Source organism: Harmonia axyridis, chromosome 2 (assembly GCF_914767665.1).
Source record: "Harmonia axyridis chromosome 2, icHarAxyr1.1, whole genome shotgun sequence".
NCBI lineage: Eukaryota > Metazoa > Arthropoda > Insecta > Coleoptera > Coccinellidae > Harmonia > Harmonia axyridis.
The window spans coordinates 29,553,515-29,575,910 of record NC_059502.1 but is presented as its reverse complement, the minus strand read 5'-3'; the positions used below and the strand labels follow the sequence as shown (position 1 = coordinate 29,575,910).

General features: G+C 32.8%; 1 long non-coding RNA gene across 1 annotated transcript in view; it reads right to left on the bottom strand.

The window, feature by feature from the left end:
- The window catches only part of LOC123672971, a 29,679-nt gene extending 7,517 nt beyond the window's left edge, over positions 1-22,162 (bottom strand). Inside the window, exons 1-2 of the long non-coding RNA XR_006746396.1 lie at positions 21,701-22,162; positions 6,673-6,832 (exon numbers count right to left, since the gene is read on the bottom strand). This is a non-coding gene — a long non-coding RNA (uncharacterized LOC123672971). The remainder of the gene's footprint in view (positions 1-6,672; positions 6,833-21,700) is intronic.
- Positions 22,163-22,396: the final 234 nt, after the last annotated feature.

Genomic DNA, 22,396 nt, shown 5'->3' with positions numbered 1-22,396 from the left:
TTTTGCTCTTCGATATGATCTATTTTTCGATCAAAACCACGAATAAATCACAAACAGGAAGTGTTGTATGTATACAGATTTATTCGAAATTTTGTTCCCCCTATCACATTCATATTCGTTTCTACCGAAACATAATATTTGCGTTTCAATGATGAAACTGTCGATCAATTTATATCGTGATCTCCGTGAGAGGTAATTCGATTCGAAAAATAACACAAATCAGTATCGATGTATCACACTGGTTTATCAACACCCTATTCTGTAAACGCTGATAAAATTATGGTGAAACGTTATTTTCGATCTTTGTAACATACTATTTCACTTCCGTTATATAAGCATATTGCACGATCAACCGTTCCTTAAGTTCCCAAATTGTTTATAAACATAATATGGGATATCCGAAAAAAAAAGTTGAAAGGATACCAAATAGCCAGTGATGCAGAATGTAGATAGAATCTTCCTATTTGAGTGGAAAATCAGCTACTGTTCCTAATAGAAAAAGTATTGTAACAACAATAAATAAATAAATATGTATTCGAAAAATATCAAGCTAACAAAAGATTAATGATTGGTTCATTTTCTTAGTTGTATATGGAAAGCACCTGTTGAAAATCAGGCTTAATTTGTATAAATTTCTATTTTATTCAAAACATTCAAATGGTTCATTTTATTTTATTAGTCTTTTTGAGATGTAAGTGGTTTTCTAACCTTTGACATAAGCCACTATTTTGTTTTTTTTCTTGAGTAATAGTAGCGGAACTAAATCCAGCTTCAATTAATTCAACTTGCATATATTTTAGGTGCAATTGCAATAAAGCCTTATTATTAATTTTTATCTATTCAAAAATGTTCAAAATGTCACAACACAACTTTACTACTCAACCAAATATATATATTCTTCTCAAGTACTTCTAAGCAAATCATCTTTGATTCCTAATTGATCAAGTAGCATAAGCTCCGAAAAAATCATTGCACCATTTGCACCCACAAAGCATATCATATTTTTTGGGTGTATTTCTAATGGGGTCTATTGTAATAACATTCAGTGAGTTAAACCTGCTATCACATCAGTAAGAGCTTTCATTGAAATAAGATAGGTATCTAATGAAAAACCGAGTGAGAAATCTACAGCAAGAGTTATGTGGAAAGAAACTCTGGAAAACTCTAATTAGCCACCCTATTCTTCTGGATTTCGCCAGGAGGTTCTGTTTCTTACCAATCATTTTAGGTAGAGGAATTCTTCTCAATATTTAAAAGTTAAGCTGAAGGGATGCCCTTACTACTAAAAAGAAAAATTCAATCATAAAAAATCAGCAATTTATCAAACTGTCAATCAGTAATCGGTATATCAAGTTAGAAATATCGAATACATTTTCCACTATAGCGAAACTGACATGATTCAAAATTTCACTGGTATTTACTGGATTAAAAAAAAAACAGAAATCTAATAACATATCATTAGAGCATTGAAGTAATTTGCATGTGTAATTTTCGTTCCAGTACGATAGCGTTAATTGACTGAATAATATACGTGAACGCCTCACAAAAAATTTATATAGGTATGATATAACGAAATGATTGGTTGGATTTTTTCGATTTCTTTCATGTTTTGATCTATTCATTATCGTAAATTCTAAATGAAAAACAAAGTAGTTTTCAATAGAAATAAATGTTTCAGAAATTGAATATTAAATAGAGGAAGTTGATTGAATTAAGCCGTGAAAAATTATTTTGTCATATATATTTTAAATAACAATAATTCTTTTGAATTATTTTGAAAAATAATGACGAATTATAGTAAGAAATTCCAAAATATAAAACGATGAAAAATTGTTTGCTGTTCAAAGTTCATGGAATTCGTTCTAACTCTACTGATCGTGTATTTGAAAAATTTCAGTTCCATTGAACTACTCGAAATGAAACAATTTTACCAACTCTTTAAGAATAATTGATACAAATGTTACTTTCGAACAGTTTAACTGGTATTAGTCTTCCTATGCTATTGACTCATTTCTTCAATATTTATTAAGTATAAATATTAAAAAAAAGGTAAGTGTAATGCAAAAAGGCGAAAAAAATCATGCCTTAGGCGTAAGGAGTTCGAAACTAGGTATATCTATCAAAAAAAAACTCTAAGCAACATTTGATGCCCTGAAATCAGTATAGGGGTCTCACAGTTTAGAAATTTAAGCAGAATTCATCCAATAATTCCATATTTATTTTCTATTATATACATATCATTTTAATGAAACAATGTGGAATCATAATTTTGAATTACGACGTTTTAGGACTTCTGAAATGAAGCTTCTTGATTTGCATAAATACACCCACGTAAAAACTGCTTCATAATTTCCGCAGGTGTAAAAAATATATTTCCTCAGATTTTGGACCAAAACATTTATTAGCATAAACATGAATGTCAATAACAATCAAAGGACGCACTCCCAATATTTCTGCTAGAAACATCCTATATAGGACAGTACTACCCAAATCAGGCAACACGTGACTTCTCATCTATAAATAGACACGACATAGAGACAAGGTAGTTCACAGACTCATAAGGTTATATATCCACCCACTTCCCATCGTACTTCTCAATTGCGTTGCACCTTTAAATAGAAGTATTTCGAAGAACAACGTGGGTCGCTATGGAAAAAAAATTGCAGCGGAGCAGTTAATAATGCAACTTACGTCATCGCTAGAAAGTTCTAAGGTCATGTGTTGGACTGTTGGAATGCGTGAATGCAGTACGCAAACATTCTTATGGTAATTCACCTCCCGGGTCTATTGATGGTACCCAGAGATCACATCCATACATGCAATATTCAGTTTATATTGTCATTTGATGCGGTAAGGCCGAGGTCATCGAATACCTGCTTGTTTTCTATTTAATTTCTTAATTGAGCTCCTGGATGCCGTTCCAACGGGTGGCAGAATGCTCGTCAGATGGCGTTGAAAACAGAATTTATGTGACAACTCTTCATTCGTTATACAGAGGCGACGATAATTTTACTGCTTCATTCGAAAAAATGAGATAATATATTTCGAAATGAAGAACTGAATGCAAAGTTGAATTGGGGGAAAAAGGCATTTGACCGCGTAACAATTTTTTTTTTTATTTCTTATTCTGCTCTATCCACTATAGTGGTTTTGAATTCCTTAATTTTCTATTTATTTCCATGACATTTAAAGTACCCATTTCACTCACAGAATATAAAATGTCTTGAAAGCTTGAAGTTACAGATGTTGCTGATGGTTATTTGGAAAACACCGAAGAACTAAGAGAAATATTCTAAATAAAATTTACATATTTTTAAGTTGCCACCGAAGCCGTCTCTATCTGTTTGTTCTAGGCAATGTATTAATGTCACTATGGACATGCAGCTATTACCAACTAATCCCGCCTAAACTTCCATTGGACTCATTTGCACATTGCAAAAATTTTGTTTTTAACATTAATCTACATTAGCAGATTTTCATTGAAAAATTTGAGTGTTGAAATTAAATATGCATATTCTTAATAGTATTCAATTTAAATACATTCGTAGAAAAAATGATCTATTCGAGTGTTAATTGTCTTAGGCCCCCTTGATCGATGATCGAAAAACGAGAAGTGTGATTCTGGTTAAGGGCAGTCACTTTAGGTACTTGTTAGAAAGACAACTATTTCGGCAATCAAGAAGAGTAAAATCACGTAATTAGAAGTAATTAATGGTAGGTACTATGATAGTGAATGCAACATAATTCTTTATCTTGTTTGCCTTTTTTGTAATTTTGTGTGCACCTATCATCGAATATCCAGAAATAATCTATTTTGACGAAAAGGAAATTATGCAATCTTGAATGCAATTTTTTTTAAGAATCATTGTGTGTACTCCATGTGAAATGTGTAGGTAGTTATAGGTAAATCAATATGATATCCAAAATAATAATTCGATGTAAATTGTTTGTGCCATCGAAAAAGCGCATTCCATTGATACCTTCATGGCTCGTGTGCAAGCCATATCGATTGCTCTTCACCGACCTCCAAAAAGTATGCCAAAGTTATCTATTAATTTGAGGATGTAGCAGCTGAAGATGAACGACAGGGCCGAACGTGCACTAAAACTCAACGTTTTCTTTCAACGTTCATCTTCTGATAACTACCACTGATCTCCTATAAACAGTTTACATCGTACACGCGATTTTATTAAATTGAAATGTAGTAATGTTTTATGTTATATATGGGAAAAAAAATTGAATTACGATTTCTAGATACTTTTTCTTACCAACCATTATCCATTACACAATCAGTCAATTAGCTCTCAGAACATTAAAATGCTCTGTATTTCTTACAGACTTATTTATTTCTTCGAATGGAGTTGTATCATACGAATAATCATTGAAACAGATATCGTTATAATATAAGCCAATTCATAAGTGAGTTTCTTATCCTTTATCGTTGAAATAAAAACACTGCAAATTTCATACCGTGGTTTAGATTTCATTGCATTTCTCGAATATCCTGACCAGTTGCAAAATATCCTTTGTCTTAAATTCTGTTACTGATAGAAGCATTCATCTTTGAATGAAATTCTGTAATTCTAATCTTTGAATGTTTCCTTCTAGATCTATCTGCTAAGTAAATCAGCTGGATAGGTAGATCCATCTTCTGGTTGAATCCAAAGGCTTGTTAGAAGAAATCATGATCTGCAGTTGTGATCGATTACACTTTATTTCAACTATTCTAAGAAAACCTCTCAGAAGTAAGAGCTTGTACAAGTTAGGATATTTGGTTGTGTTCTCTTCATGTATTCATTTTGCCTTTGCTACATCATAGTTGAATTGTGATTAATATAGTCTCATTGAAACATTCATTTCAGGATATTATTTTATCGATAATTTACAGAATTCAGATCTCGAAGAATAACAGAACTAAAAAAAATTGGTATTATTTTTAAGGAATTTCCGATGATTTGTTTTTAACGAAGATTTGTAATAATTGATAAAAAATTATGGTCTCACCATTTTGATGCAGTTCAGAAACGGACGTAATGGTAGACAATTTTCCTGATGCCATCCCTGCACTTCTAGTGCCACAACGACGCACGTGGTCGAATTTGAATTAACACACCGCCGTTTCCTGTTTGGTACAACCGATGTGTTTGATCATTGCTCTAAGGTAAATATTTGTGTGAGGCTGCATGGAGCATTCTTCGGATTACTTATCTCTCTTCGAAGAACGAGTTCTCATTCTGTTCTCTGTTTACCTTTGGAATGAACTCTTCATGCCGCGGTGCCAAGGTTCTGGTACTATCCAATGCCTGAAGAATAATAGTGTTTTCCTGACTTTTTGGCTTCAGAAACCTCAATATATTATATATTTCGAAAATCAAATTCAGAGTAAAAAAAATGCAAGGGTATGGTATGTAGTATGAGAATTTTGAGCGGAAACTGGTGTTATTATCATTCCAAAATAGTGGATACTGTGTTGGGTGGTCATCACCTGTTTGTATTTCTGTTTATATAAATAGATTAGGGTTCTGATTGAGGATCCGTGATCAAACTTAATTTTTTTTAACCCTGTTTCCGTAAAGAAGATAGTTTTCGAAAGAAAATAACTATCGACTTGAAATTTTCTGATTTGGTTCAGAGTTTATGAACAAAAAGCCGCAAATTATTCAAATATTAAGTCGAATTAAGATTCAATATTCAATAGAATAAAATGACAAAAATAATTAATGACAAAACTTTCTTTCGATGTAATTCGTGTAAACCTATACAGGGTGTTTCGTAAACATGCGGCAAAAATTCAGGGGGTTGTTCCTTGGACTATTTTAAGCATGTTTTGTCCTTGGATGATTTTTGAAAAACCTCTTTGTTTCGAAGATACAGGGCGAACAACATTTTTCATATTTTTAAAATTAATAATAGTTTAAATAAAAATGCGTACCGCACTGTGTTTACTAAGTAGGTACAATTTATTTTTAAATTTGTTTAACAACATTCCAATTACTAAAAACGGCCAGTTTTTTGACTAAAAATTATTAGTTTATACCACTCCAGTAGAAAATGTGGAAGACTTGCGGAATCGGATCATTGCTGGGTGTAACTTAATAAGAAATGATCCTGGTGTTTTTGAAAGGGTTCGGCAGTCAATGAGGAGAAGATTGGATGCTTGTATGCTGGCTAGAGGTGGTCATTTTCAACAGTTTTTGTAGGTTGAGTTGAATTTTCATGTAATTTTTCATAATAAAATGTTATTATCTGAAATTTTGTTTCCCCTATATCTTCGAAACAAATAGGTTTTTCAAAAATCATCAAACGACAAAATATTCTTAGAATAGTCCAAGGAACAACCCCCTGAATTTTTGCCGCATGTTTAGGAAACACCCTGTATAAATAAATAAAATTATGTTGATACCTTGGTGACAGGATCTGGATGATTGACCAGACAGGGTAGATTTTAAAGGTAAACGCTCAGATGAATAAGAACGCAAAAGCATTTTTTCTAAATATTAATTTGTTTGTGGAACTATGTGAATCTTCAACGATTGGTTGACTGTTGATTATTATCATTTGAAAATATGTATAAATTTCAGTTAACCTATTTAGGTTTACTCGAATGTATATATTTCATAGAAGACATTTCTGTATCAAAATAAATTATCTTTGAAATTACATTTCGCTCACCTAAATGCGGATCTGCAACATCAGGAATGTTCTTCAGCGAATTATGTATAAGGCGAAGGGTCTTGGTCGGTCAGTACTCGATGCGCCAGACAGGAAGGTAGATCCAGGTCGAAGAATTCCAATTCAAGATGGAATTAGTTCGCAGGTTGCCTTATAATCTCTGAAAGAAACGAACACATTGATAAAAGATGCATTGTAATTGGATAATAGGAACATTAATGTTATTTTCAAAACGAAAAACATGGTTTTGAAGATGATCCACAAATTCATCAACATCAATATCGTCAGTAACAACTTCAATTCATTCAAAGAAGACATGCTATGCTTCTGAAAATATTTCTCTCAAAAATAGGTAGCCGTCAGATCATTTTGGAAATTTGCTATTTTTTCTTTTGACGTTTCATCAAATATATAATACTAGGTGCGATTTCTGGATAAAAAATGATGAACGGGGACATTTCATTTAAATTTTGGATTCTGCAGTTTCAGAAACGTTCAATTTGAAGATTTATCTAGATAAAAGACTCATTCAAGAGAATTTGAACCAATTTAGAAATTTCTGTAGGAAACTAGGAAACTCATTGTCTACCGAATTCTCGGTTATACTATCTCGCATGTCAATTGTCAACTGAAAGATCATAAAATTATATTGATCTCGAAATTGCTCTCAGATCAGCATATTTTAGTACTCCATAAGACCTAAGAGCGAATCGAATAATCGGTTTGATATTCTTTGAATTTGGAAATGTTGATGTGGCTAGCAACCTTTTCTTGGTCTATGTTTACAGTATTTTGAGTTTCGGATCAGTTGTGTGGAACCTGCATTATGAGATTTATACAGAGTGTACCAGAAGTCGAGACCAGGCAGGAATTGGATAACGAACTAAGTCGTAATATCAGAAAAATATAAAAAATCTGAGTTATGTATTTTAAAAATTATTGCATTGCAGCTGAAGGATGAAAATCTGCTGAAATCCAAATAATACATGTTTAACAATTGTTGTGCATGTTCAATATATCTAAGTATCCGAATTATTTATGTTTAATTCAATAATTTAATTTAATAGCCACTATCTGTCTCGCCCACACTTTGTTAAATGATTCCGTCTATATCACGTTAGCGTCGCTATCTGTCTCGCTCACATTTTGTAAAATAACTCAGTCTGTCTCACTTTGACTGGAATCTCACAGTTACGGCCTTGAGGAAAGCAACAGTTATTTTAGAATTATTTTCAAATAAGTAAAAGAATTGTTCAAAACTGGACCTTACCGGAAACAAATTGTCCGCAATTTTAGAAAAAGAAGCGAAAAGCATTTTCAAGCTGGGGCAGTTGACTTCAAGTTTTGAGTCAGAGTTCAAAAAAGAAGGGTTCGAGTTCACACAACAACAAAAAAATAATTAAAGAAGCAAATCTGCAACATTAAAAAAAATGTGTAATTTATTTAAATGTCTACTATTGTTTGAATCAGATTTTTTATATTTTTCTGATAACTATTCTCTTAACATAGTACCCTATTCCAGCTAGACGTCGACTTTTGGGGCAGTCGGTGACATACACGTACATAATAAAAAAAAAAAAAGTTGTTTTCACGAAATTACCAGAATTTTCAGGATTACACAATATTCATTCAAAGGAACACCCAAACTTGAACGGAAACGGTAAGAAGTATATTACTTCAACATACAATGCATACGAATATTCATATTATTCAACAACGCTCACTTTATGTAAATACTTCGAATACTCTAGTGAGCCAAGCCTCGACTTCTAGGATTCCAGGTATCTCATTCATAAACAAGCACTTTCTTCGTTGAAAAGAATGAACTGCTAATGCATTCTTCAGAGAAGGAGGGGCAATATAGTTGAGAGGCCAGTATCAATGACCTTAAAAATGCGAACACTACAATAGCCGAACTATTGTGGACCATTATCGAGGTTTTCCTAGAAGAAATAATCCGCTTCGACCAATACAATATGTCACATAACACACGCTGGTAAGAGACAAAACAACCTATAACAAGGTATTGGCTCTGAAGCAGTTAAACTCAGGTGAAAACATTTTGAATTTCTGATTTCACCATTCTGTTCTCATGTTTTCTAATTTCTTTATACTGATTGGTTTAAATAATTGTTTAACAATGATAAAGGTAAAATTAAAACTTGTTAAGCGATACAAATGTAATACATATTCTTTATATCCTCCTCCCTTATAGTTCACATAATTCAATATTCAAATTGTTCCAGTTTTCGTTATTCATTAATTGTTTATTGATATCATGAATTTCAAATAATAAAGATATTTGTTTTATTAGAGTTGATTAAATACTGTAGAAAACATATGAATTATTTCTCTATGATAAAGTTAATCCTAGCAACATAACTTTTTGAAGCACTACATCAAAAATATTTTGATGTACTGGTGAACATGTTCAAATTATGAATGAGTCGGATATTGTTTTAAGAAATTAATTATACAGAAAAATTAACCAAAAATTCCATAGACTAAGATTTGAAAGAATTTGTTTTCAGAATAATATCCTCAAAATCGAAAAATACCATTAGAATTCTTGGGGTTTCACATTTTGGACTGTGGTTGAGTTGCATATTTTCTTTCATTCGAAAGTTTTATCATTGTCAGAAAGAAAAAATAAAGTTAATTAGTCGATTGCAAAATGGCGAATGCGCCGAAATAATTATAATGAATTTGAATTGAACTGAATTTTTGCTGAATATTGTATGTAACAATCAATATAAAATTTGATTGAAAAGTCGTTCAATTAATGATTCAAGCGCAAGGAAATTAATTGTTTTCCACATTTAATATAGTCACTAGTTTTTCCTGGATTCAAACCTCGCCGTATAAGATCAACTTTCAAAATATTATTAAATATCATCTAGAAAAAGAGTAGTTTATGCTTTTGGCATATACAGAATATTCTTAAATTGTAGGTATGAACGGATATAGATAATATAATAATAATAATAAAATTTATTTAGCACCCGGCTAGTACAAAAAATAGAAAATCAACACAACAATAATATGATCATTCACATTTCTTCCGCAGAATGCACCCAAAGATGGTGCTGTCTTAATTTCCTCTGGGAGACCATTTTACAAACGAACACCCTCATATTAAGAAAAAATCTCATAAACAAACACTGAATTTTAGAAATAGAGGATGTATTTTAAAGTTTGATTTTCGTAACAAGGTTCTTCTCATAGCATCTGCATTTCACTGAAATTTGCCATAGATATTCTAATTTTGAGTTCACATCACGTTATATGCCGATTTCGATTTCAAATCTATAGGGTGATAATTTTTCTGGAATAAAGCCCGCTTTTATCCTCCAGAAAATTATTTTTTTGGTTATTACCTGAGATTTGTAAGACTATGCTTTGTATTATTCGAGTTCCCGACCATTTTCTGTATTTTTTCCATTGCATACCTATTTTTCAGCCGCCAGGCTGAATAAATCGAGTAGGTTTATTAGAAATCATCAGGAATTCACATAATAAGAATAAAACAAGGAAATAATATGTTTAAGAAATACATGTAGATCTATTTCACTGTTCTATAACGGAATTATTAACATGTTTAAAACATTAATATACCATTTAAAGTATTGGTGTTTATTTTTTGAATGGATAAAAAATAATTCCAGATTTTTCTTCACCCAGGTTAGCTCGGTTAACTCAAGTTTTATTCCAACTTTCTTCTTGCTTTATCTTCGAATCTGGTTGAATATAAATCTTTGTGACATGTGTAGTAATGGTTATTTTCATATTCAATTTTTTTCTCTCTATATTTTTTCACGATAATAATAATCGAAAATAGTGTTGAAATGAGTTTGTTTTTGAATTAGTTACATAAATTAAATTATATTTAAAAAAAATATTGGTGTGGTACGTTTTTACTGAATTCATGAATGTTTAAATTAATATTATAAATTATCAATAACACAATAATTGTAAATCTCACTAATGAAACAAAAATGTATATATCAAAAGATATATTAAGGTTGTCTGTAGACAGTTTCTACCAAAGTTTTTGAACGTAAATTTTTATTTTTTTTTATTTTAAAACTTTTCCTTATTCCATAGTTCTCGAAATATGAACAAATTTTAGAAATGCATTTTCTTTAGAAAAATTTCAAAGATTCATTTCAAACAAAATGAACCAAAATAATATACAGGTCAAAGACACGACCCCGTTTGTCACATGTGTACTATTTGTGGTACAATAAAAGACGAATCAAGTCAAGTGGCCCGCGTATATCAACCAATTACTGATAATACTGCAGTGTATCGGGCAGGAATTGAGACGAAGGTTCATAGTCCTGCTATAAATGGAATGTCTGAATGTCGAATATTTCCCCTGGGCACTTTTTAAAATAAAAAAGCAGATGTGCAACCTGCCTCCATCCCCTGATTCTGAAATGAGTCTGGCCCAATTCCTAGAAACTGATCAGAGGTAGTTCAGTAACCAACCGCCTACTTCCAAGCACTGCCTTTCTTGCCCGGCATCATTGACCACCGGCATGAAGACATTCGCTTCGAATTGCTTATGTGTGGTATTTTGATATCGCAGGCACTCTGCCGCCCCAGTAAAGAACAACTTGAAATTTTCTAGAGTAATTATTTAATAAATATTATTAAGATATTGAAATATGGATTTGTAGCAAAATTCAATCATTTCAGCATTTTTCTCATTTTCAGAAAATATTTTTCTCTTGTCGTTTCCATATATTTTTCATTCGTATTAATTTTTTTATTTTTTTAGGAAAATTAATGTTTCCACAAAAATTTGCGATATGATATTCTATCGATTCTTCATTTAGTTTCTGATGAAATACTCGAATGCGTGCAGTAAATAAAATGTTAATTTCTGCTGAATTTTGGATGATTGATGTGGACAAATATTCTCAGAACTATACAGAGATGGAGGAAAGAAAGAAAGCCAATTGTTGTGTATGCATCCTCGTCTTTTTTTTGAAGCTTAACAATCTACAGTACATTATTTCGGTCTCGTAACACTTTTATCACCCACAAATATTTCGAATTAACGCATGCACAATGAATATTCAAAGAACTTCAAATTTGTATGTAACTTTCAATGTCCCAACCCGAAAAATCATACCAAATTTCATCAGAATCGAAAAACTAGAACACGAAATATCGAAATCCCAAGTTTTTTACGTTCGGGTATGAGCAAGGATAATAATGGAAATGCCTGGAATTTCACGTTTTCGCATGATCAATGCGCCATCAAAATCTGGAAAAACTGAATTTTTATGCGACCTACAGCTCAAACAGAATACTCATACCAAAATTTATTAAAATCGGATAAGATTTGTAAAAATTGAAGCTACTATAGAAATGTTCTAACATACAGACATACCGACAGACAGAAACACCGATCGATCGTCAGACAGACACGAAACCAAAGTGGTTCAGGATGATCTGAAACGCATTTTGTAAGTGGAAGTTTTGTAATCGGAGACCAAAAAAACTCACACTCGAAAGCAAAAATAAAATATTATTTGAAACCGGTGATATTGAATCCGGATTTAAGAAATTCTCAACTCCGAAACAATTAATATTGACACCTAACCAGCAATTATTTCATTGGGAATCTTGTCTTAAACCCAATTATACAATTCGTCAATTTATTGATATATAACTTTTTCAAATCTATTCTTTAATGATATAGTCTTTAACTTTAATAGTCTTCAACTTTATGGATGAACTTCGCGATCTAGGACGATTAAAATTTTCAATTTGAATTTAATTGAAATAGCTCTCTTCGCATATCCAAGAGAAGCTCTGAATGAAAGTTTTCAGTAGATTAAAAAGTTTTCCCCCCAACTTATACAGAGCTTTGTTTTAGGAAAATAAACCAAAGCTCAATTTTCCTACGAGTAGTATTGTAGGTACTACTAATTTCATGATCGACGATTATAATAACGTAAAAAATACTGCAAATTTCACTCCCTGTTTCATTATTTTCCCATATCTTAGAGAATATCTCAAAGCCTTTAATGAACAAAAACAAAATTTTTCTCTCGGGATTCGAGCCTTTGTTTCTCAATTACCGACGCTGAAGAAGAATTGGGTTTACAACTTAGGGGGGCATATTTTGAATTTCGTAAATTTGTATAGATAATTTATAAAGATATGAATTTTTCAATATTCAATTCCTTGATTTTTTCATTATAAAATCATAGATTGCGGTCCTTAAGTTGGAGGGTCAATGCAGTAACACAACTAAAAGCTCTGAATGGTGAACGGTCTGTATTTTTAATTGATTGATGACTCATTTCGAAGCGTGATCTGTAAAAACTCAATCAGGGTTGAAAAATTCCTTTTAATTCATTCCAATAGTGTGGAGATATTAAACCACAAGAATGACCATGTGTAGTTTTTCGTGTATAAAACACATCAAAGATATGTAGGTACATAACGCAATTTCTAATGGGAAATCGATTTATTTGTCTTCCCACTAGATGGGTTAGTAGAGAGTATTGACACTACTATCCAATTGTTCTAGATGGACATCTTTTCTATCATTTTTAACGAACCTCTCTGTATGAATAAAATATGGTAGCCATTAAAATATCCTGTTTTCACAAATTTCAATTCGAAATTATTTATGGATATTTCTGTAGGAACATTTTTACGATGTCGGTAGATTGTGAGTTAATGTTGCGCAATTCCAATCGGCTATCGAGTGTGCATATCACGATAGACATAATGGGTTGGGAAAATGGCCCATACACACAACAATACAAGATTACCAGGTTTCTCCTCGAACAATTTAGAAGTAACATGTCTAGGTCCTTCCATATATGGCGCTTTATAGATAATTTTCTCGAAATAATGTATGATAATAGTTATGAGAAATTGTTTTATTATTCCGCGAGACGTTGAATAAGTCCGCGCACATGTCCCAGAAAACAATCGGCGATCGGACTTTCATCGGCGCAAAAACAGGTCCCGCGCGGGCGAAAAGCTCGCCGTAGATAGATTGGTCTCTGGAGATTGAAGGAGCGAAGAAATTGCAAGTCGAGTATATAGGTAGATTCGAAAGCTCGCAGGCGGCAAGGCGAAGGACCGTGGGACAGGCGCCCATGAAAAAGTCGCACGGTCTCTGCGCAGTCGCCCGACCACCGAATATCTTACACTGCTAACTGGATCGGGGGCCACACAAATAATGTTAACGTGAGTGCCGGGTCGTTTGCACCGGCAAAGATTAATCCGCTTTGGGACCGCCGGTCGTTGGAATGTCGACACTGTTGCCGCGACTTGCCAACTTTCCTCGGATCTACCGATTTGCTCGAATTTTAAATGAAACAATCGCATTTTGAACATTGGTTTACCAAATCCTTGAATACCAAATATTACACATCCTTGAAAAAACGACCTATGCAATAACAACATGAATATTCTCTCTCACGGAATTCGTCCTCTCGACTCATCAGCTAACCGACTGGTATATTAGAACGTTAGCTATAGTTATGGTGCTTATATACAGAAAGATCTATTGAAAATTCATTACTTCGAAACTATTGAGGATAGACAGTTGGACGATGGCAATACACCATTTAAATTTCCCGAATCTGCATTGGTAATTTCTGGAGATGAGCATTCTACAAAATTGGACTCCTTGATTTTTTTGCTTTCAAAATATCGTGTTTGCAAGATCAGATTTTGTACTCGACTTCAAAAAGCTCTTCCTGAGCGAAACTTTCGACGTATACCGAAGTACGTTGCTGGCAGCTAAGTTCATGCTGTCGGTTAAATCTAATAACTGAAGGTGGAAAGAATGGGCACTACTCTGCTGCTGCAAGTAGTGAGCTTTCGATGGATCTACTGCTGTCGATGTTCATGGAAGCCATACTTAGAATTGTATTCCACCTGAAATTTTCTATGAGATTCGGTTTTATCTTCTAAGTCGTGCTTTTTCAGTTCCAGGATAACTGGAAGACGCTATTCCAAAGTTTGTTGGCAGGTTTACATGTCAAACTCGTGAACTCATGTCTCACTCGTTAAAATACGTTTCATAAATATAGGTTTAGAATTGACACATTGACCTTTACGGTTGACGTTCTCTGTTCGAGAAGGGAAAAAAATTCTAATACTGTCTAAAGTGGCGACATGACACAGAAACAAAGACACATAAAGAATGTGGTAGTCCTATTTGGCACAAGTTTTAAACTTTTGAGAAAAAAACTGAGAGTCGAGAAGAAAATGATCGGAACAACCAAACATAAAACACTTTTTGCTGAAACTTCAGATCATTCGTCACTAGTCGAGCGATAACGAGTTTAATGCCCGAACATTCTTTCAAGACTTGATAAACAAAATGTAAGCAGCTATCAAATGTTGAATTGTTGTTAGTTATCACTCACGTGACATTCTCTTGGTCTGTCAATATTTCCCAGAGTAGGAAGGACAAAAATAATGTGCGGTATTGCCAAAACGATTGAAAGATCAGAATAAGTTAGGAATATTGCAATAATTCCAACTTTCGTCGAAAAGAAGAACTTCACATTTGAAAATTTGCACTGTCTTGTAATGATTTTCTGTGGGATTTTTTTAAAATATTTTTAAAATACATCAGTGCTTCGTAGGAATACCATATCATCAACTTTTTTGCGAAAAACGAAAACCAAAATTATTATTTTTTTCATCCGCAAATTAAAAATATTGAAATACTACAATGTAGATTATTGTTTCAATAAATTATGTGAAAACCCTATAAAAATTGTTGATTTGTAGGAAGAAATATCATCAATTTCGTTTTGAACTTTGAAACGAGCAGTCACGAGGAGGTGTTCCCTCTTAGCGATGTTAAGTTCCGTTGATCTCATTTGAGATTGAAAGAAAAAAGTTAAAAAAAAAACGATAAATGAAGGTATGGATCAAACGACCACTGATGAACGATAATTTGACAAAATCTTCCTCATCTTTCTATGAAGTGTAAACCTTGGATCCAGCTATACATCTTCAGGAATGTCGGCGAATTGAACAGTACGGCAACCCTGAAAGCTTCGGTAACAGCCTCAAGATGAAACGAATATATTGAGGCAATCAAGCCCGACTTCCATACATGGAACGATTTCAAAGATTACGTATCGAATTCCTTCTTGAAAATGTAGTGTGTGTGTATAGATGTATTAGGAAGAGAAGAAAGTTGAACAGCTTTCTTTCTTTCTGCATTCTTTCATTGTCATTAGTCCTTCAGCAGCTGACTCTGAAGACTAGAGCCTTGACCGAATTCTCTCCATTTTAACACATTCCTTCGACGTCATCATCGAATCGCCGGAATTTCTCGGCTGTATGCTAAACAAAACAATCTAAATCGTGATCAGCCGCACCAAACATATCCAGTTCCTCATTCATGTCTCGGTAACCCACTTAGATTTATCTTCGCTGAGGCTGACTTTCCTCAGAATGTTCATTCCAAAATCCGCTGTTCAAATAAAAACCAACATTGTTCTCTTGAACAAGAGAACAGAAAAATTGTGTAATCATCATGGATCGCAGAATTCCAAGAGAATCCAATGAGAGACAGTTAACGGTCAATTTCTTCATTTTAGACCCCATTTCGAAGTTTTACGACTTTTTTTTATAAATGGATAATTTCTGAATGAGGAAGAATGTAGTCCGATGAGTTATTCATTTGAATTAATTTGATTTTGAATTCATAATATTGAAATTCCTAGCCTAAAAAAGTGTTTATATTATATTGAAAAGTTTCCATCTCAAACTCAGTATTCCAGACTATTTCTGAAGGAAGATGATCTTTTTAAGAATTTCACTATCTTGTAAATAACTAATGGAAAAGCAGTAACGTGAAGTCAGGAGTCTTTGAGCATTTTTCGGCAACCTTGGATAATTTGGTTCGAAAATAACAATTTTAACAGTTTTTAACGTTTCAAAACGTATAGAATTCAAACATCGAATACCATCGAACTTTCCCTGAATATTTCGAGTTTTTACGTCAATCCGTTCGAGAGTTATCGTGTTTACGGTTGGGAATCGAATTTGAGGAAGGATCAGAGAGCCAAACCATCTCATTTGAAACCATCCTTGGCTCAAAATTCGAAAATTACGGACATTGTGACGAAATGAGCGAACTGTAAGAAACGTGCGTATCGGACGAAATACACTCACACGCAGCAAAAAAAAACGCAATAAGCTAGTTGAAATTAATAATCTCATCTACAGTTTACTGAAAAAATTTTGAAAATTGAACTAAAAATAAAAAGCTATGAGACCTGTAATTTCACCAAGTACCACCAAATATTTGGTGAAATTTAAGGTCTCATAGTTTTTAAAATTTTGAAAATTGAACTAAAATAAAAAACTATGAGACCTTGAATTTTACCAAGTTCCACCAAATATTTGGTGAAATTTAAGGTCTCATAGTTTTCTAAATTTTGAAAATTGGAGTAAAAATAAAAAACTATGAGACCTTAAATTTCGCCAAGTAACACCCAATATTTGATGAAATTTAAGGTCTCATAGTTTTTTATTTTCAGTTCAATTTTCAAAATTTAGAAAACTATGAGACCTTAAATTTCACCAAGTATCACCAAATATTTGGTGAAATTTCAGGTCTCATAGTTTTTAATTTTTAGTTCATTTTTCAAGATTTTTCCACTAAACTGTAGATAAAATTACTAATTTCAGCTTGCATTTTCACTCTTTTGTTATATGCTGGCTTATTAGTCACTATATAGGGCTAATCAGAAGTTTGTTGTCAAACTCTAATATTAAAACATCCTGTGGAATAATTTCGTGGTCAAATTGACCTATGCAGGCAGTAAGAAGAGATAGATGTGATAATACAAAATATTAAGCTGAATTAAATGTAAAAAGTACGTTTCTTCAGAGTTTTAAGATACAGTTGAATTGGTTTGTTTTGAAGTTTAATTTCTTATTTCGATTAGTTTGCATAAATGGATTTTGCAATAATTATTATCATTATAACTCAACAATATACTATTGTCTTCTTATTGCTAAGCTCATAGACTGAGCCGTCGAACTGGCTGAAGGAGCAAAGATATCTCGTCAAAAAATAACATATCTTAAAATTGGGTAAACTTTGTCTCTTAAAAATGAACTTGTGCACTTGAAGGTATGAACCAAAAAGCAGAATGTTGAGAAAAAATGGTTCTTAATAAGAATTGGAAAAAATTGAGAGTGAAATTATTCCACAGGGTGTTTCAAAATTAGCGTTTAAGAACACACTTCTAAATATCCCTGTAGAATAACTGATAAACCAGCATTTAACCAAAAACTGAAAATGTAAGGTGAAATTAGTAATTTTATCTAAAGTTCACAGAAAAAAAATTGAAAATTGAACTAAAAATAAAAAACTTATTAAACCTCAAATATCGACATGTTGCGTTTTTTTTGTGCATGTGAGGGTATTATATGCGTCGAAACTTTTCAAGCCGGCTCTCGGACTAACCTGAATGAGTGACCCCAGAATCGTGGTGCAAATGCAGAACGTCAGCATCTAGTTCGATGATCCGGTGTCGGCAGTTTGCGGTTTCAGCGCGAACAATGCGTGGTGCTAGAATCTTTTTCGCGAACTAGTTCTCAAAAAAGGGGCGTCGCGAAGAATACGGTCCAGCGGTGGTTTCCGTACGCTAAGGAATTTGCGACGTTGCCGAGTTGGGGCGGTCGCATTTCTCTCGGCCTTCTCACCTGAGGTGCGTTAACACCATCTTGTGGTGAAAATGCGAGATCATCCTGTCTGAAAATATTGGTAAGATGTTTGAATACTAGAAATTTGAATCCTTATGACCAATCGATTATTTTTTATGAACAGGTTGAATTGGAGGTACAAACGAAAATGACAGATTCGTTTTTAGAAAAAAGTCATATAAACATGGACTCATAATAAACGCTTTGTTTTCGAGAATGAAGAAAAAAAATTGATTATTCGTTTCCGATATCCTCTGAATTCACAGACTCTTCTTGAGATTGATTTTCAATTCGAGTATTTCGAAGCTTTTATTTCAGAATCTTATTAATTTTCTCTCGATTTTTCATTTTTTAGTAAATCATGATTATGCCGACGACAGTAAGATAAGATCAAGCCCTTTGATATAACCGCTGGTTGATGAACTCATTGATTAAATTTTTACAGAATTGAATTATTGAGCGTTGTGACTTATGATGGATATTCCTCCTAGGTGCGCCACTGGGACTGTACTAAAGTTTTTGATTTCTTTTAGTTTTGTCGTATCTGCTACCGATTTAAAAAAAAAATTCTAGCAAATACAAATTAATTTAAAGATCCAGTTAGTCAGCTAGGATGAATAAATTGATTACATGTTTTTGTTCTTATATACTCAAATGAACTGGTATAATCATGACAAAAAATAGTACTACAAGAAACACCCTGTTACTTGAAAACAAAGCTTTTGCGGTCCCATGTTTATAGGACTTGTTTTCTTAAAATGATCCAAGAAATCTCTCATTTTCCTTTGTATCTCCAATTTAGGAACGCCATGTATTTGATAACTAGTAAACTTTGTCGAAGAGAACTTTGAGGTGAGAATAATATGAAACTAGGTTCTTAAAACATAAATTGATTTCGCAAATTATATACTTATTCTTCAAAAAAAAGTAAAGGACATTTTCGAGTTCAGTACAATAGGGATAATAGTTTTCGAGAAAATTCTAGACTTTTAGTCCTTGAAATTCATTAATCGTATTCTCAAGCTAATAAACCGATTTCAGTGCCAAATTCAATTTTTTTCGCCGATTCAAAAAAGTTGATTGATGGAGATTATGAAAGCTGAAAATAATCTCTCGGATCTGCCCTGCGAGAAGTGAGGATTTCACCATTGGCGTAACTAGAGTTGACTCATAGGAGAGGGGTTTATCCCCCTTTGAAAAAGCAAAATCTTTAAATTTTTTATAGATTTTTTTTAATGAATTGTTATTTACAATTTTATTTATTTCTTCTAGTCAATCGGGTTATGTCCCCAATAATACTCCCCCTCGTTACGCTTATGGATTTCACATGTCTTTTCGCTCAAACAATTTCGAAGATTCATTCATGAGACAATAAGAAACTAATACTGCCCCCGTCTTGGAGCTAAGAGACCATAACAGGGAAAAAATTGATTCGATATATCTATCCGAGATCTTCACAATGAATATTTTTCGGAAAAAAATCCAAGATCTGCTTGAAGATAGTGAAACCAGCAGATTCTCGAATCTAAAAGATAGTTATCTGAACAAAATTACACGGTCGATATACAACGTATTGTTCGAAGTGTAATAAAATTAACATAGGTAACAAGAAGGATGTTCTAACAACTTCTCACTGAAATAATGGAATAGAAAAAGGCTCAGAGGAGGTATATTGAACGCGTGACGAACACGATATACGACTTGACGGATGAATTTACAGCTCTTTGTCAAAATGTTGCCAATAATAATTAGTACCCATTTGTTGAAATTACGGATAACGATTTCTTGTGTTCCAAAGTTGACAGCTGTATGTTGAAAGATCGAATGAGAAAGTTTTCAGTACTTCAGGTTGAGGTTTCTAATTCGATAGAAAGCGAAGAAATTTGAATATTTCAATTGACTTATGTGAAGATAATACAGCTATTAGAAGTACAAGCGCAAAAAGAGGCTTTTAGAAAGATACTTCAATGGGATGATACAAAATATGGCATTCGAGTATTTCAGATCGAAGATAGTATTCAACAAAATTTGTAAATAAAAAATTAATTTTGTGGAATTACATATCAAATATGAATTATTATTATCGTATTTATCATGGTGAGGTTGGAACATATTTCGGTTATGGTGTCTAATAATAAACAAGCTGAAAAACTATACTTCATGAAATCCAGATATTGAATAACATATTGAAATAAATATGATGTTATTGAACACTTCGTTTGTTTTAATAGTTTCGAATATTGAGTTTTTTAAATGATTTGATATTCGATACAAATGCGTGCACTTTTTAGTTTTTAGTGTTTCTATTGTTTTTCAATAAGGTAAATTTCTGGTTATTTTAAGATAGAATATGAATACTTTATATATTTTCAGCAATATCACGAAATTTTATTCACGATGAAATTCTCAAAATATTTTTTCCCAATTTAAGATCATTCCGCATTCAATTTTTTTTCTTAAAAATCAAGATTTGATGAAAAAAAAACATTATCTTACAATGCTATGTTTTATTTCCTATTTTTTTAATGATTATCCAAAATATTGAGAATTATTATACGTGGTGAACATTGAAAAAATTTATAACTTATGAGGACAAGGACACCACTATAAATACTCCATTTCATAGTTTGCTAGAAATACTTATATTAATTTTGGATCATTTGATTTCTAGCATTTAAAATTCTTCGAATGAATTGCTTAGCAGGTAACAACCTATTTTTGTACCAGATTTCATGTAAATAACTAGTTACATACCTAAATAGAAATTTGTAAGATTTCACTGAAATTTTGTACGTGTATAAAGTTCATCCATAATGTGAGTGATATAAAAAAAGATCAGGTTTTTAGCTAATATCTAGTAGGCACCAATACGAATTCTCAATTTCATAGTTGGGTAGAAATAATTTATATTAATTTTCGATTATCTGTTAGCATTTAAAATTCTTGGATTGAATTGCTGAGATGATGTTATGAGTTATGACCCAAATTTCATGTAAATAGCTCGATACATAATTTGAAATTCATCATTGTTGATTTTCATTTTATTCCAGATATAGGTAAATTAAGCGATTCTGTGTCATTCTGACGATGATGTTGAACAACGAAAAAATTCGATGTATTAACTTTTCAATTCAATTCTATCAAAACGTTGGAATGTTTTCTGAACCATTAACAAATCCGAAGCAATTCAATAGAACATCTCTTAATAGGGTATCTCAAGAAAAGTTTTGTCGTCCCCAAATTGATTAGTTTTTCACTAAATGAAAAAAATAAACGAAACAAATAAAGCAAATAGTAAGGTACTTACTCATCAGGTACGGAGTAACTTCAATTGATGAAATCGAAAAAAAGCGAAGAAGCAGCATCCGTAGAAACCAGAGAAGGTCTGCACAAAGTCGGGAACTCGCACAAAAATGTCTCAACCGAGGATACCTATCACAAAATAATGAACCTGCGATAAGGCTCCGCTCGAATCATCACGACAACGCTGCACGTCGGATTGAAAACTGGTTGAATTCCGATATGCATTCCGACGCAGAACACAGGGAGACGAAAAGAGAGAGGTTCAACAAAAACAACGACGAGCCGAAGAAATTTCAGATTCCTAACTGTACCCGATGTGAAGAGAGAAGAGGGAGTGAGAACGCAGATTGGAAACTACACGACTGGTGCTGCTGCTACTCTGCAGCCTCCGTAGGAGGTATTCGGGGGGGTGAGCTCCATTCATAATAATCAATTCATGAATTTGACGGTATCGTAGTTCGGCTTAGACGAGCCCACGGTTTCTTTATCGGCATTTGGGGGCAACAACGCCCACCAAATTCATTAAGAAACAATCCGAAGCTCTTTAATTTTCCGGTTCTACAATTGCGTTATCTTCAAGAAATTCCCGAACTTGAATTTCGATCGAAGTAGGTATTCGAACGAGGAGTGAAACGTTCTCGATTGATTATCGAAAATAACCTTTTCGTTCAAGGTTTAGAATACGCAGAGGAAATTGAAC